We start from the raw sequence: 20,791 nt of genomic DNA, 5'->3' as shown, positions 1-20,791 counted from the left end.
ATAGTCTCAAGAGATTATCCTTTTCACATTTATTAGTATGTACACATATATAGTTAAAACATTAAAAATGCTCAGCCTCCGCGTACCCTGCGGCATGCTCACCACTACAAGTCCAGTCCCCATCCTCACCACCCAGTTGACCCCCTTTACCCATTTACCCTCCCCCACCTCCCTGTCAAGAGATTATCCTTGCGAAACCTGGAATCACTACATCTTTCATACTTCTCTTGCATTTGGCAAGAGGGCCAGGAAGACTTTGTTTCCTATGTTTTACCACACTCTGAAGTTCGGCACCTGTAGACCACGCTTCCTTGTGATAGGGCATTTTCATCCTGAACTGAAGAGCCAGAGGATTTGTGTTATGTCCCAGCAAGACACCTGCAGGCTCTGTTCACTGCTCCAGGGGATGGAAGTCCAGAAATCCTGTGCTGTTCAAGTGTGCTATTGGCAGTTTATAGTACTGATTCTATTAACGGTGTAGTATCATTTTCTGTCAGTCTCCTAGAGGTTGGTTAGCATTATGGTCCTTGTATCAGCAGTTCTTTCTTTTTCTGTTCTGCCTTTGATGACCATGAAGGAGAGCAGTGGTTCTCAGGCATTAATGGCCCATGAGTACAGTACAATCACTGTTCCCTCTAGTGTGGTCTCCAGGTGTGGTTCCAAAGGAATACTTTTAAACAAAACATCAGTCTTGAGGTTTTAATAGTCTGTATTTTTCTTTTGTTGATTTAAAATGTGTCTTCCTTTTTTCTTTACTAGTGGATACGCGTTCTGAAGAAGACTCTTTAAGCAGGTAGGATTTGATGGATTTTTAAACTTGTATGTGTCACTAGGAGAACACACAGAGAAGAGAAGCTGCTGCTTGCTGAGCGTCCTGCTCTGGGTCAGAGACTGCATCATGTGCGCAACGTCTGTGACCTCATGGAGTCACCAGAGCAGCGTCGTAAAACCACTGTGTCCTGCTTTACTTAATCAGGCAACTGTGGTTCGGGAGGTTGATGAATTGACCCATGATTCCATGGTTAAAATGAGTTGACCTGTGATTTGACAGCTGGCCTGCCTGACTCCAGCATCCACTCTCGTGTCCCTCAGCAGAAATTGAGAAGTACCCGGGTAGCATATAAGTGAAACATATAAATTAGTTCTTTGACTTGTGTCCATTTTCAGTTTTACACATTGCGGGGGACTCCTGTATCCCCTTTACAGTAAAGGGAGGAATGGGGCCTTCTCCATAAGTGATTCCCCTGCTGAAGGACCAAGACTGCCATTTTTGATGGACACAGATTAGTCTCTGAACCAGGGACAGACAATGGAGAAGGAACAGCATATCCTTCTGCTTTAAGTCATCAGGTTTATTCCACTTTGGGCAAACAAAAGTTATGTCAGTCCATCAATTGGATTTTCAGTTCAGCTGTTAGAACTTTTGGTGAAAACAAATATTTTTAGGCTCTGCCGATATATTGGCTGTCACTCTCTGCTATGGAAACTAAGAATGAGTGTTAACTAGATATTTCATAGATTGGGAGACAAGGAAGCAGCAATAGGTAATGAAAAACTTTTTTGGAGACTTCCCTGGGGGTGCAGTGGTTAAGATGGTTACTAAGACATCTTCCAGTGTAGGCAGTGTGGGTTCAATACTCAGTCAGGGAAGCTAAGATCTCACATGCCTCAGGGTCAGACTGCCAAAACATATAATAGAAGCACCATTGGCACTAATTCAGTAAAGACTTTAAAGGTGGTCCACATCAAAAAATCTTTAAAAAATTTTTTAAAAAAGGCTGTTTTAAAACAGGCCAAATTTTATTCATGTCAAGAAAGTTTATTTACTATATAGAGAGACTTTCACTTTTTTTTTTTTTTCTTTTGTTCAAGGAAATGAGCTCACTCATTTTTATTGTATGTTTCTGCTTTAAAGGTTTCCCAGCGAACCTGGCGTTGATTTAGGGCCTCCATCAAACAATGAAGCCTTAGATTTTAAAACAAAGGTAAAGTGTTCTGTTGTGAAATTTGTTTTCATGCTCTGAATTTAGTTTCATGTAGTATTTACTCTTATGATTAGACACTGCAAGTGGCAAATAGATTCAAGAGATCAGATCTGATAAACAGAGTTCCTGAAGAACTATGGATGGAGATTCATGACATTGTACAGGAAGCAGTGATCAAGACCATCCCGGAGGGAAAGAAATGTAAAATGGCAAAATGGTTGTCTGAGGAGGCCTTCCAAATAACTGAGAAAAGAAGAGAAGCAAAAGGCAAAGGAGAAAAGGAAAGATCCACCCATTTGAATGCAGAGTTCCCAAGAATAGCAAGGAGAGATAAGAAAGCCTTTCTCAGGGATGAATGCAAAGAAATAGAGGAAACAATGGAATGGGAATGACTAGAGATCTCTTCAAGAAAATTAGAGATACCATGGGAATGTATCATGCAAAGGTGGGCACCATAAAGGACGAAATGGTATGGACCTAACAGAAGCGGAATTCATTAAGATGAACTCTACAAAACAGATCTTCATGACCCAGATAACCAGGATGGTGTGATCACTCACCTAGAGCCAAACATTCTGGAATGCGAAGTCAAGTGGGCCTTACGAAGCATCACTACGAACAAAGCTAGTGGAGGTGATGGAATTGCAGTTGAGCTATTTGAAATCCTAAAAGATGATGCTCTGAAAGTGCTGTACTCAATATGCCAGGAAATCTGAAAATTCAGCAGTGGCCACGGGACTGGAAAAGTTCAGTTTTCCTCCAATCCCAAAGGAAGGCAATGCCAAAGAATGTCCAAACTACCACATAATTGCACTCATCTCACACACTAGGAAAGTAATGCTCAAAATTCTCCAAGCCAGGCTTCAAGATGACATGAACCATGAACTTCATATCTTCAAGCTGGATTTAGAAAAGGCAGAGGAACCAGAGATCAAATTGTCAACATCCTCTGGATCATAGAAAAAGCAAGTGAGTTCCAGAAATGCATCTACTTATCCTTTATTGAGTGTGCCAAACCATTTGACTCTGTGGATCACAACAAAGTGTAGAAAATTCTTCAAGTGATGGGAATACCAGACCACCTGACCTGCCTCCTCAGAAATCTTTATACAGGACAAGAAGCAACAGTTAGAACTGGATATGGAACTATAGACTGGTTCCAGATCGGGAAAGGAGTACATCAAGGATGTAAATTGCCACCCTGCTTATTTAACTTAGATGCAGAGTACATCATACGAAATGCTGGGCTGGATGAAGCACAAGCTGGAATCAAGATAGCCAAAAGAAATATCAATAACCTCAGATACGCAGATGACAGCACCATGATGGCAGATATTAAAGACCTAAAGAGCCTCTTGATGAAAGTGAAAGAGGAGAGTGAAAAAGTTGACTTACAGCTCAACATTCAGAAAGCTGAAACTCCAATACTTTGGCCATCCAATGTGAAGAACCGACTCATTGGAAAATACCAATTCTGGGAAAGTTTGAAGGCGGGAGGAGAAGGGGACGGCAGAGGATGAGATGGTTGGATGGCAGCACCGACTCAATGGACATAGTTTGTCAAACCTCTGGGAACTGGTGAAGGACAGGGAAGCCTGGTGTGCTGCTGTCCATGGGATCGCAAAGAGTCGCACACAGCTGCGCAACTGACCTGAACTGATGTTGATATTTTCATAAAATTTGAAGAACAGTGTAGATGCATATAATTAGATTAATAAAATCATATGAAAAAGAGGCTTTGCTCATAGTATATCCTTAAGAATACTTATAAATTACTGATCTATTTTTGTAAATTCTAAATATATGTGTTTCTCCACATACCTTCTTATACTTATTTTTTTTCCCCGTGAAGTTTGTTCTTGACTAAGAATGTCTCACCTTTTCCTTTCTTCTTTCTCCTCTAGCTTTTTAATTTCTTTTTTTAAATATTTACTATTAAGTTAATTTTTCCTCACAGAGCAAATTTCTTCAGTGTCTGTTCCTTCAGTCCATCACTCTCTTCCCCTATTGTGCCCATGTTTGCTTATGGCTGTCTATTTAGAGTGTTTGTGGCTTTCATTCATGATCATTGCCCTACGCGTTTAACCTTGCTTTTTTCCCTGTTTCATAGAAGCAGCTGATTTTCCCCCCCTGTTTTATATCTCTAGCTGTTTGACAAACAGAATAGAAGTAGCTTATCCTGTTTGCAGTTCTAGTGCATCTAAATAAGGTTCTGCTAAAACCTAAACTTTCATATTTCCCTTCCCAAGTGATAATTCATGTATATATTAATCATGGAAGCAGATTTCAAAATATAGCAATTAATTTAAATGTCTTAGTTTTTCAATAGTGCTCTGAACTCCTGGGGATAAATTATTACTCTCGAACATTTTGGTCGAGAAAGTGATCTAGTGGGTGTCATCGTATTTGTATAGCTGTCAATTCGGGGTAAGGAGAGGAACATCCGGGGCTTCTGATGTCGTCTGTCATAATCCTTTCCCCATGAGCAGGTCAGTCAGTGGCAGAACTGGGATTTGAATCCACCTCTGAATGACTCCAGAGCCTGTGCTCTTTGTGTTAGATCATAGAGGAGTGGAGGCTGTTATAAATTTATTCAGGTTGATACTTGTTATAGTCTTCAAGCTCTTATTTTCTTCTCCAGCATGTCGTGAAACCAAAGTTGACAAAGCTCATGAAGCCTTCTCAGCAATCCAACAGAAACAGTAAGTTGTTCGAAGACTGTCCTTCTGGTGTTATTCCCCGATTTGAAATGACACATGTTCTCATGTCCTCTCCTGTTTTCACTGTAGTAGAAGCAAAGTGTGGCCTTTTGAGACCAGAGAATACGACTTTCTCTGAGGACAGTAATTCTGATAGCAACATTGAAGATGTGGTTGAAACATTTCCCAGACCATCACCCTGGTTTGAGGGCATCTGTCAGCCTGCCTTCCCATCACCTGAGCCTGTTCCCAAACTTCTCAAGTCTGTAGCAGGCCTTGGTCCTACAAAGGTAAGTGGTTCTGTTTGTAACTCTTCTTTCCCTGTACTTGTTCACATACCATTCCCCTGATCCTTATGAAGACAGAAAGGATCCCACCACAGAAATAGAAGCCCTCAAAGTCACGGTACGAAATGGTGTGATAATAAGAGCCATACATGTGCATGATTCAGAGTTATAAATATTGGCATACTAAGTATATACCATTATGAAAGTACTGAATTACAAAGCACTTAGGAAAATCAACTAGATGAAGATGAAGATGGGGAGGAGGATGAAGGGGAAGAATTCCTTTACGAAGGACAAGATGAATATAAGATGGAATGAGGGTGAAGATGAGACAGATTACTTTACACACACAACAGAAATAGTGGGGGTAAGTCAGACCAGGAACTCTATGTTATAATTCTGCGAGACATTATTTCAAATTCAACTTAAGAGAAAGTGAGGTCATGAAAAAACAATGCTCATACTCTTTTGAATGGCATATAGCTGATTTTTATGAAGAACTGAAAGAAAATGTGTTCCTTATTGTTTTTGGTGGTTGTTTTCGACGGTGGTGATGGTTCTTGCTTTTTCCTTCAATTGAAGTGTAGTCAGTTTAAAATGCCATGTAAGTTTCAGGTGTACAGTAACGTGGTTTGTTTATACTTGTTTATGTATATATGTTTTTTGAATATAGTTCCCTCTGGAAGTCCATTTAAATTTGAAGTGATTTCTCTTTAAAAAAAAAAAAAAAACTCACTTTGAAATTAATGAAGCAATGTCTTCTATTTAACCTAGCAAAACTTTCGTTTAGTGGCAATTCAGGATGAGCCCTGTTTTAGGCCTTGGGAGATGTCCATCTTAAAGGAGACCAGTCCTGGGTGTTCATTGGAAGGACTGATGCTGAAGCTGAAGCTCCAATACTTTGGCCACCTCATGTGAAGAGTTGGCTCATTTGAAAAGACCCTGATGCTGGGAGGGATTGGGGGCAGGAGGCGAAGGGGAAGACAGAGGATGAAATGGTTAGATGGCATCACAGATTCGATGGACATGTTTGGGTGGACGCCGGGAGTTGGTGATGGACAGGGAGGCCTGGCATACTACGGTTCATGGGGTCACAAAGAGTTGGACACGACTGAGCATCTGAACTGAACTGAACTGAATGTAGGGTTTTACAGTCTACAGGTTTTACATTTAGACCATGTTTTCCTTGATAGCACCCTAGATTTGACCTTAGCCAAGAAGCCATTTCTGTCTTTTTGCGTCATGTGACAATTGGACAGGTGGAGATGCTGTAAAGGGGATACAGATATTGAACCCAGTGAGTCCTGGTTCCTTTGTATTTAATAGTCCTTTTTTTTGTCTCATAGCTTATCCTTCTCACTGATTTTACTTTCAGCTGGTTCATAGCAAGAGTCTCCGTTCCCCCATGTTTCAGTGTCATTTTCTTCTCTTGCCTAGAAGCTGTCACTGGCAGCCTCTTCAAGGGCCATCAGGCTTCTGTTTACAAACTCATGAAGCCCTTTGGGTTTCCATTTCTTTCTCTGTATCCATTCGGGTCCCACCTACATCCAGGTTCAAAAGCATTCTCACCTGTTTTAGTTCTTTTTTTTTTTTTTTTCCTCATTTTTGGGCGTCACTGACTCAATGGACATGAGGTTGAGCAAGCTCCAGGAGTTGATGATGGACAGGGAATCCTGGTGTGATGCAGTCCATGGGGTCACAAAGAGTCAGGCGTGACTGAGTGAACTGCACTGAACCCCATTTTTAATATCCGTATCTGTGCCAGTTATTTATTGCTAACAAATTGTATTAGAGATCACCCAAAGCCTAGTGGCTCAAAACAGCATTTCCTTTGTTCACAAGTCTGTGTTGGAGCAAGGCTCAGTGAGTGAGCCCAGCTCATTTCTTCTCCAGTCTTCGTCAGCTGGGATGTCGTGAAGGTGGGGACCAGAGTCATCTGAAGACCTGTTCATGCACACGTCCGGCAGTTGGAGCTGGCTTTTGGATGGGTCATTAGGTGGGGGCGGTCAGTCGGGACACTGACATGTGCTCAGTATGTAGCCTGGGCTTCTTCAAAGCGTGGTGACTGATGCTAAGAGTGGGCTTCCCCACGGAGCCAGTCAGAAGCTATTTAGCTTGAGAAATCACATAGCAGTTCCCCCAGACTCTGTCCACTAGAATCAGTTACTGAGGCCAGCACATATTTAAGGAGAGGGAATTTCACAAGAAACTTGTCAAAGAATTTGTAGACATGTTTGAATACCACCGGCTCCACTCACCTCGACTTACCAAGTAATCATTCTGTCTAAATGAAAGTTCTTTCCAACTCTGTGTCACTGAAATTCCAGCAAATATTTTTTGTGTGTTTTCTTTGGTATAGTCTGTTATTCTGTGGAAAGTAACAAAGGATTACAAGAAAGAGGCATTTTTCTCTTGTTCAGAAAAATGTATGGATCATCTCACTAAACTCTTAGGAGACGGGATATCTTTAGCCTTGCAAATCATTTCTCTTTGAAATGCAATTCAAATTAGCAAAAACTATTTCTAGTTCAGAAAAAGGCTTATTGGATTAAAATCCATACTTAGAAGATTTATTAATTACAGCCTTATTTTCACAGTCTTCTTTTGGGAGGCATTTATTAACTCAGCCTCAGATAACTCAATACAGTATACCTCAAACTTCTTTAAAAACCATGGGACATGTTGGGGGGGAAGGAGTAAGAGACGTTCTACTAAGGGGTGACTTGCAGTCATTCCATGGAGGAATGATAGAAAAGTACTATTATAGAACAATAAAAGAGTGTAAAATCAAGTGCAAATTTTGTGTGACAAAGATGATGACAGTGAAGACTATATTTTGTGACTCTTGGTGGTTTAAACTTCTTTCTTGATTCTCTGAGTAATTCCTTGTCCTACATTCATCAATACAGATACCATCATATTTATTTGATCCTTGGTTTGTGTTAGGCTGTGTTCAGTCCACTTCCCTCATTACCAAATGTCATTTGTTTTATTCTTGCAGATTGATGATCGTCCAGCAGAGCTGGAAACTGTATGTTCACAATGTCTGCACATGAATGCAAAAATTCAGGTTCTTCGAGAGGAGTTATTATTCATGACAGGAAAGCAAAAGAAATGTGAAAAACTAGAGAAGAATAACAAGAAGCTGAAGCAAGACATAGTGAACCTCAAAAGTCACATAGAAATGAATATGACGGAACACAGTCAAGTAGAGCAGTATAAGCAGGAGATTGAGGAAAGAGCGAGACAGGAGCTAGTAGAGAAATTCAAAGAAGTCAACACGGTTTTACAGGTTAATTTGTTGATCTGTCATATCCTTGAATTCACCTCATTGTAAATTACAGTGGATGTATACAGCTTATGTGTTTCCTCTGCTTCCCTTAGAGCAGTTTGTTTGGTAGATTTCTGGAAGGAAGGGGGCACTTGTCTGTCTCTGAAGAGAGAAATATTTCAATTTCCATCACAGTTATCACTCAATTGATCTTTCAGGATGATTCTGACTAGAGGATCCTTTTACTTATAAGACCAGCTGGTATAAAACAAGACCATGAGAAGGAAACAAAGTACTGTGGTTTAGAATGGGTACCATCCTCTTGAATTATTCTCAAGTTGTCTCGTTCAGTTTTTAAAATTTTAAGTTGATCCTCTTATTATTTGAATTATCAGGTTACATAAATACTACTATAACATTGATTCCGCTTTAATTTTATAATTCAGATTTAATTCATTTCACATTGACCATGATTATTTTAAAGTTTCACTTTTCTTTTTTTCACATTTAAAATTGCTCTCTGAATTACTGACTCAAAACTAAAGGGAACAAATATAATTATTCACGTTATAATCATTAACAAAAGAAATATATCTTTTAAAATTTGACTTAGATACAAGCGGCATCTCAAGAATACTTAGAGCAGACAGACGAGGAGCATATTGCTTTCTTAAGAAGTCAGATGGAACTCAGAATTAAAGAGTTGGCATCTGAAGTCTTCAAGATGGAAACTTATGAAGCAGATTTGGAAAAATATAAGAAACTCTACCTCGAAGAACTAAAAGTTAGGAAGTCATTGGAAAAGAAGCTAGACGAGTAAGTCAAAACACAGAATCACAAAATAAATGTAGTCCATTAATTTGTCTCTGAAGCCTAGTTTTTATAGAGCCAGGTTCTTGAGATTAGTAGGCAGTGAAAGCTAACTAGACAGTCCCTGCTAAGGGGGCGCCCTAAGACAGATTAGTGACACCACGTCCTGGTGCGTTTTCCTACACTGTGTAAAAGCATGCTTGTGAAGTCGGGCCATGTTCACACAGGGGTGAAAGGCGGGGTAGTTCACAGAGGGGACGCTGGCATGGTGGCCTGACTGAGGGAGGGTGTGGAGGCTGGAAGGGGCAGATCCCACCTGCACCGCCCTCTGAAAGCAGAGCACTCCTAGGACGCCTTTCATAAGCCCAGAGAGCATACAGCAAAGGAGCAGGGACCCAGGGCACGTTCTGCTAGTCGATGCCTAAAATAAGCGCACACAAGGGAAGCACCGGTGCTCCCAGAGAGGGTTCAGGGCTGTGGGACGTGATGCTGGGATGTGGGGTGTGGCTTCCGGGGAAGGAGCTCGGTGGGGCCGCTCTCCCTGTTTGTGGAGCGCGATGCCTCTCGCTGTAAAAACATGCACTGAACGCCGTTTCAGCTTTTTGCCTTTTTAAATGAAACCAAAAATCCTCTTCAGACTTTTTTTTTCTTTTTTTCTTTTTTTTTTTAAATGAAAAACAGGTGCCTATGTAGGGCCCTCGTAGAAGTGAAGTAACATAAAATGAACTTTGGAAAAGCAGGGGATGCTTGTAATTGTTCCTGGGGCCGTTTTAGCCCTTTTCAGTCTCACCCACTGACTTTCTCATCCTCCCTCGAGACTGTGGCTCTAGGTGATTCCTCAGAGGCAAGTGCTTAATTTTTCCGAGGTCATGAGTGAAACATTTATACAAGGGGGGTGAAAGCAAATGCTTGAAAGTGGCCTTGTGGGAGGTGTGTTCCTTCATCCCTGAACTGTTTCCTGGGGGCAGGCGTGTCCGAGAGGCGGCAGGCGTCACTGTGAGCCCACCTCCCGTTCTCTCTGACGCCCTTTCTCTCCTCCCCCAGCTGTGACTTGTTACCTGAGGAGCCCAGACACACGTGAGCTTCTTTAGAACAAGGTCAGAGCTCTCACTGTTTACAGCAGGTCTGCTCTCTGCTTCCAGTGCTCACACGGTGTGACGGGAATTCCATTTACTGTGCGGCAGCTTACAAAATGCAAATCCTTTAGGGAATCGTGAACAAAACTGGTGTTTTCCATCTTCCCCAGGACTAATTGGAGGCTGGCAGAGATGAGCACCGAACTTGAGGTGGAGAAACAGCGGAACAGATCTTTACTGAGCACTCTCACCACGAGGCCAGTCCTGGAGCTGCCCTCGCAGAAGAAATTTCCATAATACTTCAATATGAATCTTTCTCCAAAAACAAACATAGGATTTTCTACCTCAATTCCATGCCCTTCAGATAACAGCATGGCGACTGACTTGATCAAGTTTAGTTCTACTATCTTTTTTTCCTTGGGTTTAGCATGTCCAATATGAAGAAGTCTGGAAGGACCAGGTAGAGGGGAAAACAGAAACGATTGCATCCTGCTGATAGGGGTAGTGTATGAAGTGACCAAAGGGGATGTCCCTCTTTCAAAATTCACATTGTAAACATTGTGTCCTTTGGGTCCTCTGTTTTTGCTTTGTGTGTGGAAAGCAACAGAGTGAACGGTAGGGTCCTTTTCTTATTTATTTATTTATATTTATTTATTTACTTACTTACTTACTTACTTACTTAGCCCACCCGCTCCCCGTCCCCCTCCCCCTCCGTCTTCTCTCTGTCTCTCTTGCTGTTTCATTCAGGAAAAAAAAAAAAAAAAACAAAACAAAACAAAACACAAACAAACAAAACCCCGGTATTTCTGCAGGTCACAAGTAGACATGGAACACAACAGAGTGGTTCCAAATAGGGAAAGGAGTCCATCAAGGCTGTATATGTTGTCACCCTGCTTATCAAGCTTACATGCTGAGTGAGTACACATCATGAGAAACGCTGGGTGGGATGAAGCACAAGCTGGAATCGAGGTTGCCCGGAGAAGTACCAATCCCCTGAGATATGCAAATGACACCACCCTTATGGCAGCAATGAAGGATCGAGTGGGTTTACAAAGTCGTGTTCGTCGCGTCAGGTTTTCAGATTCTTTTCCCTTAGAGGTTAATGTAAAGTCATAAGTCTACACTCTCCTGGGCTGCATAGTGGGGTGCTTGTTTTTGTGTGTGTGTGTGTGTGTGTTTTGTTTGTTTGTTTGTTTGTTTTACTACCTGCCCTGTAAGTACTTTGATGGGGTGCTTTTTGATTGTCTTGATGTACCATTTATATGTGCACGTGTTCAACCGGACCTCCTGAGTTCACAGTCCTGCCCCCCCCCCCCCGATCGATCCTCGCTTCGTCAAGAAGTCAGGCATCCCACCTTTAGCATCCTACTCCTTCCTCATTTCCTCCCACCCCATGGAAGAAGTCATTCCTCCAGTTTTTCCATCGGTTCTCTACACCTCGCCTGATGATGCCGGGTGACTTGGAAGGACTGACAGATGTGAAGAATGTCTGCAAGAGCCTTGGGTGAAGGCTCCTAGATTGGCTCGGAAGTGGGTGGCGTGTCAATCACCTAGAAGACTGTGGAAGTATGCCCCTAAGGGCAAAACACCGTTGCTTTCAGTTGTTGTCGTATGCTCGTCTTGCAGCGAGCGACGGAGGGAAGGCTTCCACCCCCGGAGAAAAGCTATATACCTACGACCAACGGAGGTTTGACCAGCCCCCAGGTACAGGCGTGACAGGTCAGAGTGTAGAAAATCCAGCAAGGGTTATTAACAACAGGACAGGCTCATCTTATAGGCACTCCGTGTCCTGTGAGAGGTGGAGGCGATGGGGCGGGAGGGCCAGAGAGACAAGAGGAACGGGAAGGAGAAAGCGAGGAACACGAACACGAACACACACACCGTGTGTGTGTGTGTGTGGTGTGGTGTGGTGTGGTGTGTCTGTGGCATGCGCAGGTGTTGCGTGTGTGGTGTGTGGGGGGGAGTGTGTTGTGTGTGGTGTGTGGGGGCGTAGTGTGTGTGGATATGCGTGGGGTGTGTGGGGTGTGCCTCCGGGTGGTGCGAGTGTGAGAGGGGGCGGGCAGAGAGACACAGCCAGGCAAAGAACAACACAGCGTGTGTGCATGGGTGTGTGTCTGGCTGTGTCCCTCTGCCCGCCCGCTCTCACACTCGCAACACCCGGAGGCACATCCCACGCATACCCACACACCCCGCGCTCCCCGCACCCACACTCACCCCGCACTCCCCGCACCAACACCCCCCCCACCACAATCCCCCCCACACCCGCGCCCCACACCACACACGCAAAGGACAACACAGAGTGTGTGTGGGGGCGGGGGGGGGGAGCAGGGGGTGTGGGGATGCGTGTGGTGTGTGCCTCAGGGTGGTGCGAGTGTGAGAGAGGGCGGGCAGAGAGACACAGCCAGGCAGAGGACAACACAGCGTGTGTGTGTGTGTGTGTGTGGTGTGGTGTGTCTGTGTGGCGTGCGCAGGTGTTGGGTGTGTGGTGTGTGTGGGGTGTGCCTGTCAGTGGTGCGAATTTGAGAGGGGGCGGGCAGAGACACAGCCAGGCAAAGGACAACCCAGAGTGGATGTGTGTTTGTTGTGCGTGTGCGTGTGTGTGGATGTGTGTGTGTGTGTGTGTATCTGCCCACCGGGCACCTTCACGCCCGAACCAGCGAAGGAACTTCCCACACACCCCACGGCCTATCCCCCACACACACACACACACCGCCCCCCCCCCGCAGCCCACCCCCACCAACAGAAAGGACAACACAGTCAGAGGGAGGGAGGGAGTGAGTGACTGAGTGAGTGAGTGAGTGAGTGAGTGAGTGAGTGGGTGGGTGAGTGGGTGGTGTGAGGCCGGTGTGTGTGGTGTGTGGGGGGCGGGTGTGTGTGTGGTGTGTGCGGGTACGCGTGTGGTGTCTGTGGGTATACGTGGGGTGTGTCTGTGGTGTGCACAGGTGTGTTGCGTGTGTGGGGATGTGTGGTGTGTGTGTGTGTGCTGGGTACGGGTGCCACGTGGGGCCGTGTGTGTGTGCAGCATGGGTGTGTGGGCTGCGCCTGTGGGTGCAGGCAGTCAGAGACATGGCACGCAGACTCTAGACTGTGTGAGCCAGCGGGGAAGCTCTGTCAGAAATGTTCACCAAGTCCTCTAGCTTCCATCCGCAGGGCTTCAGGCACAGGGCCTTTTGAGTTCTCCGTCAGCAGGGCAAGAGAACATGGGACATGTTTCCCCCCAGAGAGGGTTGCCCCCAGATATCGGAGGCCACTCGGAAAACTTCAGGACCCAGTCCCCCTCTCGGGTGAAGAGCCACACGCAAAGAAAGGAACAAACCACACGTAGCACAGGACTCTCCTATCCAGAAGTGTGTATCCCCCGCTTCACGGAAACCTCCTCCGGGCCCCTAAGGAACGTGTGGAAAAAATCACCCTATCGCCAAGGCGATAAGAACCCTCGCTGAAAGCTTCTGAAGTCTGGAAGGACCAGGTAGAGGGAAAAACAGAAACGATTGCATCCTGCTGATAGGGGTAGTGTATGAAGTGACCAAAGGGGATGTCCCTCTTTCAAAATTCACATTGTAAACATTGTGTCCTTTGGGTCCTCTGTTTGTGCTTTGTGTGTGGAAAGCAACAGAGTGAACGGTAGGGTCCTTTTCTTATTTATTTATTTATATTTATTTATTTACTTACTTACTTACTTACTTACTTAGCCCACCCGCTCCCCGTCCCCCTCCCCCTCCGTCTTCTCTCTGTCTCTCTTGCTGTTTCATTCAGGTTAGGGAATCAAAAAAACAAAACAAAACAAAACACAAACAAACAAACCCCCGGTATTTCTGCAGGTCACAAGTAGACATGGAACACAACAGAGTGGTTCCAAATAGGGAAAGGAGTCCATCAAGGCTGTATTGGTTGTCACCCTGCTATCCAGCTTACATGTGAAGTGATGTACACATTCATAGAGAAACGCTGGGCTGGGATGAGCACAAGCTGGAATCGAGGTTGCCCGAGAAATACCAATCCCCTGAAGATATGCAAATGACCCCCACCCACTTATGGTCTAGCAATGAAGTAATCGCAGTGAGGTTTACACAAAGTCGTGCTTCGTCGCGTCAGCGTTTTCAGATTCTTTTCCCCTTTAGAGGTATTAATAGTCATAAGTTCATACACTCTCTGGGCTGCATAGTGGGCTGCTTGTTTGGTGTGTGTGTGTGTGTGTTTTGGTTTGTTGTTTGGTTTGTTTTACAACTCTGCCCTTAATGTACTTTGATGGGTGCTTGTTGATTGGTCTTGATGTACCATTTATACGTGCACGTGTTCAACCGGACCTCCTGAGTTCACATTCCTGCCCCCCCCCCCCCGATCGATCCTCGCTTCGTCAAGAAGTCAGGCATCCCACCTTTAGCATCCTACTCCTTCCTCATTTCCTCCCACCCCATGGAAGAAGTCATTCCTCCAGTTTTTCCATCGGTTCTCTACACCTCGCCTGATGATGGCGGGTGACTTGGAAGGACTGACAGAGGTGAAGAATGTCTGCAAGAGCCTTGGGTGAAGGCTCCTAGGATTGGCTCGGGGAAGTGGGTGGCGTGTCAATCACTAGAGACTGTGGAAGGTATGCCCCAAGTGGCAAACACCGTTGCTTTCAGTTGTTGTCGGTTTGCTCGTCTGCAGCGAGGGACGGAAGGACGGCTTCCACCTTCCACGGAGAAAGCTATATACCTAGCGTACCAAGGAGGTTTGACCACCCCCCAGGTTACAGGCGTGACAGGTCAGAGTGTAGAAATCTTCATGTCAAGGGTGTATTAACAACAGGCAGGCTCATCTTAAAGCCACTCCTGTCCTGTGAAGGTGGAGGGAGGGGCGGGAGGGGCAGAGGGACAATGAGGAAGGGAAGGAGAAAGCGAGGAACACGAACACGAACACACACACAGTGTGTGTGTGTGTGTGGTGTGGTGTGGTGTGGTGTGTCTGTGGCATGCGCAGGTGTTGCGTGTGTGGTGTGTGGGGGGGAGTGTGTTGTGTGTGGTGTGTGGGGGCGTCGTGTGTGTGGATATGCGTGGGGTGTGTGGGGTGTGCCTCCGGGTGGTGCGAGTGTGAGAGGGGGCGGGCAGAGAGACACAGCCAGGCAGAGGACAACACAGCGTGTGTGCAGGTGTAGTGTCGCTGTGTCCCTCTGCTCGCCCGCTCTCACACTCGCAACACCCGGAGGCACATCCCACGCATACCCACACACCCCGCGCCCCCCGCACCCACACTCACCCCGCACTCCCCGCACCCACACCCCCCCCACCACAATCCCCCCCACACCCGCGCCCCACACCACACACGCAAAGGACAACACAGAGTGTGTGTGGGGGCGGGGGGGGGGAGCAGGGGGTGTGGGGATGCGTGTGGTGTGTGCCTCAGGGTGGTGCGAGTGTGAGAGATGGCGGGCAGAGAGACACAGCCAGGCAGAGGACAACACAGCGTGTGTGTGTGTGTGTGTGTGGTGTGGTGTGTCTGTGTGGCGTGCGCAGGTGTTGTGTGTGTGGTGTGTGTGGGGTGTGCCTGTCAGTGGTGCGAATTTGAGAGGGGGCGGGCAGAGACACAGTCCAGAATCAAAGGGACACCCAGAGGTGTGTGGTGTGTGCTGTGTGCGTGTGTGTCGTGTCGTGTGGTGTGTGTGTGTATCTGCCCACGGCACCTCAGCGCGATTAAATGCCGAACCAGCGGACAGTGAACTTCCCACCAACCACCCCCACGGCCTACCCCCACCACACACACCCACACCACCGCCCCCCCCACCCCCCTAGGCCCACCACCCACACAGAAAGGGACCAACACAGTCAGAGGGAGGGAGGGAGTGACGTGACCTGAAGTGTATGCTGAGTGACTGAGTGAGTGAGTGAGTGGGTGGGTGAGTGGGTGGTGTGAGGCCGGTGTGTGTGGTGTGTGGGGGGAGGGTGTGTGTGTGGTGTGTGCGGGTACGCGTGTGGTGTCTGTGGGTATACGTGGGGTGTGTCCGTGGTGTGCACAGGTGTGTTGCGTGTGTGGGGATGTGTGGTGTGTGTGTGTGGGCTGGGTACGGGTGCCACGTGGGGCCGTGTGTGTGTGCAGCATGGGTGTGTGGGGTGCGCCTGTGGGTGCAGGCAGTCAGAGACATGGCACGCAGACTCTAGACTGTGTGAGCCAGCGGGGAAGCTCTGTCAGAAATGTTCACCAAGTCCTCTAGCTTCCATCCGCAGGGCTTCAGGCACCGGGCCTTTTGAGTTCTCCGTCAGCAGGGCAAGAGAACATGGGACATGTTTCCCCCCAGAGAGGGTTGCCCCCAGATATCGGAGGCCACTCGGAAAACTTCAGGACCCAGTCCCCCTCTCGGGTGAAGAGCCACACGCAAAGAAAGGAACAAACCACCCGTAGCACAGGACTCTCCTATCCAGAAGTGTGTATCCCCCGCTTCACGGAAACATCCTCCGGGCCCCTAAGGAACGTGTGGAAAAAATCACCCTATCGCCAAGGCGATAAGAACCCTCGCTGAGAGCTTCTGAAGTCTGGAAGGACCAGGTAGAGGGAAAAACAGGAACGATTGCATCCTGCTGATAGGGGTAGTGTATGAAGTGACCAAAGGGGATGTCCCTCTTTCAAAATTCACATTGTAAACATTGTGTCCTTTGGGGCCTCTGTTTTTTGCTTTGTGTGTGGAAAGCAACAGAGTGAACGGTAGGGTCCTTTTCTTATTTATTTATTTATATTTATTTATTTACTTACTTAGCCCACCCGCTCCCCTCCCCCTCCCCCTCCCCCTCCCTCTTCTCTCTGTCTCTCTTGCTGTTTCATTCAGGTTAGGGAATTAAAAAAACAAAACAAAACAAAACACAAACAAACAAAACCCCGGTATTTCTGCAGGTCACAAGTAGACATGGAACACAACAGAGTGGTTCCAAATAGGGAAAGGAGGCCATCAAGGCTGTATATGTTGTCACCCTGCTTATCCAGCTTACATGCTGAGTGAGTACACATCATGAGAAACGCTGGGTGGGATGAAGCACAAGCTGGAATCGAGGTTGCCCGGAGAAGGACCAATCCCCTGAGATATGCAAATGACACCACCCTTATGGCAGCAATGAAGTATCGAGTGGGTTTACAAAGTCGTGTTCGTCGCGTCAGGTTTTCAGATTCTTTTCCCTTAGAGGTTAATGTAAAGTCATAAGTCTACACCCTCCTGGGCTGCATAGTGGGGTGCTTGTTTTTGTGTGTGTGTGTGTGTGTGTTTTGTTTGTTTGTTTGTTTGTTTTACTACCTGCCCTGTAAGTACTTTGATGGGGTGCTTGTTGATTGTCTTGATGTACCATTTATATGTGCACGTGTTCAACCGGACCTCCTGAGTTCACAGTCCTGCCCCCCCCCCCCCCGATCGATCCTCGCTTCGTCAAGAAGTCAGGCATCCCACCTTTAGCATCCTCCTCCTTCCTCATTTCCTCCCCCCCCATGGAAGAAGTCATTCCTCCAGTTTTTCCATCGGTTCTCTACACCTCGCCTGATGATGGCGGGTGACTTGGAAGGACTGACAGATGTGAAGAATGTCTGCAAGAGCCTTGGGTGAAGGCTCCTAGGATTGGCTCGGGGAAGTGGGTGGCGTGTCAATCACTAGAGACTGTGGAAGGTATGCCCCAAGTGGCAAACACCGTTGCTTTCAGTTGTTGTCGGTTTGCTCGTCTGCAGCGCGGGACGGAAGGAAGGCTTCCACCTTCCACGGAGAAAGCTATATACCTAGCGTACCAAGGAGGTTTGACCACCCCCCAGGTTACAGGCGTGACAGGTCAGAGTGTAGAAATCTTCATGTCAAGGGTGTATTAACAACAGGCAGGCTCATCTTAAAGGCACTCCTGTCCTGTGAAGGTGGAGGGAGGGGCGGGAGGGGCAGAGGGACGATGAGGAAGGGAAGGAGAAAGCGAGGAACACGAACACGAACACACACACAGTGTGTGTGTGTGTGTGTGTGGTGTGGTGTGGTGTGTCTGTGGCATGCGCAGGTGTTGCGTGTGTGGTGTGTGGGGGGGAGTGTGTTGTGTGTGGTGTGTGGGGGCGTAGTGTGTGTGGATATGCGTGGGGTGTGTGGGGTGTGCCTCCGGGTGGTGCGAGTGTGAGAGGGGGCGGGCAGAGAGACACAGCCAGGCAAAGAACAACACAGAGTGTGTGCATGGGTGTGTGTCTGGCTGTGTCCCTCTGCCCGCCCGCTCCCACACTCGCAACACCCGGAGGCACATCCCACGCATACCCACACACCCCGCGCTCCCCGCACCCACACTCACCCCGCACTCCCCGCACCCACACCCCCCCCACCACAATCCCCCCCACACCCGCGCCCCACACCACACACGCAAAGGACAACACAGAGTGTGTGTGGGGGCGGGGGGGGGGGAGCAGGGGGTGTGGGGGTGCGTGTGGTGTGTGCCTCAGGGTGGTGCGAGTGTGAGAGAGGGCGGGCAGAGAGACACAGCCAGGCAGAGGACAACACAGCGTGTGTGTGTGTGTGTGGGTGGTGTGGTGTGTCTGTGTGGCGTGCGCAGGTGTTGTGTGTGTGGTGTGTGTGGGGTGTGCCTGTCAGTGGTGCGAATTTGAGAGGGGGGGGGCAGAGACACAGCCAGGCAAAGGACAACCCAGAGTGTGTGTGTGTGTGTGTGTGTGTGCGTGTGTGTGTGTGTGTGTGTGTATCTGCCCACGGCACCTCACGCCCGAACCAGCGACAGGAACTTCCCACACACCCCACGCCTACCCCCACACACACACACACACCGCCCCCCCCCCCCGCAGGCCCACCCCCACACAGAAAGGACAACACAGTCAGAGGGAGGGAGGGAGTGAGTGACTGAGTGAGTGAGTGAGTGAGTGAGTGAGTGGGTGGGTGAGTGGGTGGTGTGAGGCCGGTGTGTGTGGTGTGTGGGGGGGGGGTGTGTGTGTGGTGTGTGCGGGTACGCGTGTGGTGTCTGTGGGTATACGTGGGGTGTGTCTGTGGTGTGCACAGGTGTGTTGCGTGTGTGGGGATGTGTGGTGTGTGTGTGTGTGCTGGGTACGGGTGCCACGTGGGGCCGTGTGTGTGTGCAGCATGGGTGTGTGGGATGCGCCTGTGGGGGCAGGCAGTCAGAGACATGGCACGCAGACTCTAGACTGTGTGAGCCAGCGGGGAAGCTCTGTCAGAAATGTTCACCAAGTCCTCTAGCTTCCATCCGCAGGGCTTCAGGCACAGGGCCTTTTGAGTTCTCCGCCAGCAGGGCAAGAGAACAGGGGACATGTTTCCCCCCAGAGAGGGTTGCCCCCAGATATCGGAGGCCACTCGGAAAACTTCAGGACCCAGTCCCCCTCTCGGGTGAAGAGCCACACGCAAAGAAAGGAACAAACCACACGTAGCACAGGACTCTCCTATCCAGAAGTGTGTATCCCCCGCTTCACGGAAACATCCTCCGGGCCCCTAAGGAACGTGTGGAAAAAATCACTCTATCGCCCAGGCGATAAGAACCCTCGCTGAGAGCTTCTGAAGTCTGGAAGGACCAGGTAGAGGGAAAAACAGAAACGATTGCATCCTGCTGATAGGGGTAGTGTATGAAGTGACCAAAGGGGATGTCCCTCTTTCAAAATTCACATTGTAAACATTGTGTCCGTTGGGGCCTCTGTTTTTGCTTTGTGTGTGGAAAGCAACAGAGTGAACGGTAGGGTCCTTTTCTTATTTATTTATTTATATTTATTTATTTACTTACTTAGCCCACCCGCTCCCCTCCCCCTCCCCCTCCCCCTCCCTCTTCTCTCTGTCTCTCTTGCTGTTTCATTCAGGTTAGGGAATTAAAAAAACAAAACAAAACAAAACACAAACAAACAAAACCCCGGTATTTCTGCAGGTCACAAGTAGACATGGAACACAACAGCGTGGTTCCAAATAGGGAAAGGAGTCCATCAAGGCTGTATATGTTGTCACCCTGCTTATCCAGCTTACATGCTGAGTGAGTACACATCATGAGAAACGCTGGGTGGGATGAAGCACAAGCTGGAATCGAGGTTGCCCGGAGAAGTACAAATCCCCTGAGATATGCAAATGACACCACCCTTATGGCAGCAATGAAGTATCGAGTGGGTTTACAAAGTCGTGTTCGTCGCGTCAGGTTTTCAGATTCTTTTCCCTTAGAGGTTAATGTAAAGTCATAAGTCTACACTCTCCTGGGCTGCATAGTGGTGTGCTTGTTTTTGTGTGTGTGTGTGTGTGTGTTTTGTTTGTTTGTTTGTTTGTTTTACTACCTGCCCTGTAAGTACTTTGATGGGGTGCTTGTTGATTGTCTTGATGTACCATTTATATGTGCACGTGTTCAACCGGACCTCCTGAGTTCACAGCCCTGCCCCCGAAGTCAGGCATCCCACCTTTAGCATCCTACTCCTTCCTCATTTCCTCCCACCCCATGGAAGAAGTCATTCCTCCAGTTTTTCCATCGGTTCTCTACACCTCGCCTGATGATGGCGGGTGACTTGGAAGGACTGACAGATGTGAAGAATGTCTGCAAGAGCCTTGGGTGAAGGCTCCTAGGATTGGCTCGGGGAAGTGGGTGGCGTGTCAATCACTAGAGACTGTGGAAGGTATGCCCCAAGTGGCAAACACCGTTGCTTTCAGTTGTTGTCGGTTTGCTCGTCTGCAGCGAGGGACGGAAGGAAGGCTTCCACC

At 47.7% G+C, this 20,791-nt stretch overlaps 1 long non-coding RNA gene across 1 annotated transcript; it reads left to right on the top strand.

The window, feature by feature from the left end:
- Positions 1–7,590: 7,590 nt before the first annotated feature.
- LOC122438789 lies at positions 7,591–10,382 on the top strand. Its single transcript, XR_006268637.1, has 3 exons — positions 7,591–8,263; positions 8,856–9,058; positions 10,299–10,382. It is a non-coding gene; the product is annotated as an uncharacterized LOC122438789 (long non-coding RNA).
- The last annotated feature ends 10,409 nt before the right edge of the window (positions 10,383–20,791 follow it).

This window comes from Cervus canadensis, chromosome 3, assembly GCF_019320065.1.
Source record: "Cervus canadensis isolate Bull #8, Minnesota chromosome 3, ASM1932006v1, whole genome shotgun sequence".
Lineage (NCBI taxonomy): Eukaryota > Metazoa > Chordata > Mammalia > Artiodactyla > Cervidae > Cervus > Cervus canadensis.
This window is presented reverse-complemented; position numbering and strand designations above follow the sequence as displayed.